This window comes from Triticum urartu, chromosome 1 (genome assembly GCF_003073215.2).
Source record: "Triticum urartu cultivar G1812 chromosome 1, Tu2.1, whole genome shotgun sequence".
NCBI classification, from domain to species: Eukaryota; Viridiplantae; Streptophyta; class Magnoliopsida; order Poales; family Poaceae; genus Triticum; species Triticum urartu.
Window position 1 is genome coordinate 478,696,255 of NC_053022.1, and position 902 is coordinate 478,697,156.

The following is a 902-nucleotide window of genomic DNA, read 5'->3' on the forward strand; positions in this document are numbered from 1 at the left end:
GTTCCAACAAGGAACGGCCTTCAATCTTCACCTGCAACTAGCAACGCTATAAGAGGGGCTGAGAAAAGCGGTAACATAGCCAATCAACGGTTTGCTAGGACAATGGTGGGTTAGAGGTTTGACATGGCAATTTGGGAGGCTTGCAAGCAAATGGTAGGCATCGTAGCATTGGCATAGCAAAAGAGCGAGCAAACTAGCATAGCAAAGATAGTAGTGATTTCGAGGGTATGATCATCTTGCCTGCACAGTTGTCAGAGTTGGCTGGATCCTCGAAAGCAAACTCAACGGGCTCCTCGTTAGTGAACTCGTCTCCCAGCTCTACCCAAACAAGACAAACAAGCAACAAGGACACAATCAACCACGTGCGAACTCAAACAACACGATGCAAAGATGATATGCTATGCGGGATGCGATGCGGGATGCAAAATGCAAGATATGACAGGAAATGCATGAACCTGGCCTCAACTTGGAATTCCAAGTGTGCCACTGGAAAGATGAGATGAAATCGCTTGAAAACGATAGAAAGATCACCGGAATCGGAGTTACGGTTTGGAAATGGCAAGCGATTCAAAAATGACCCCGGTCTGCGATTTACAGCAAGTAGTCATCTAAATGCAATGAGATGAACATGCTACAGCACCCAAACATGACAAAAAATACATGGCAGGGATGCATACAAGATGCTTAACAAAAGTCTAGCACTGAGCTACGGCCAATTCATCCATTAACAGGTTCAAACAAGCATGGAAAAAATGCATATGGCAAACAGATCTCAGACTTAGTGAAATTAACACTTGTCTGGAATTTCAGATCAGATAGCACCCTTCGGAGCAACAAAACTATATGCTACAGGACCTGAACATGGCAAAGTAAAGCATGGCATGGAGCTACTCAAAGAGCTT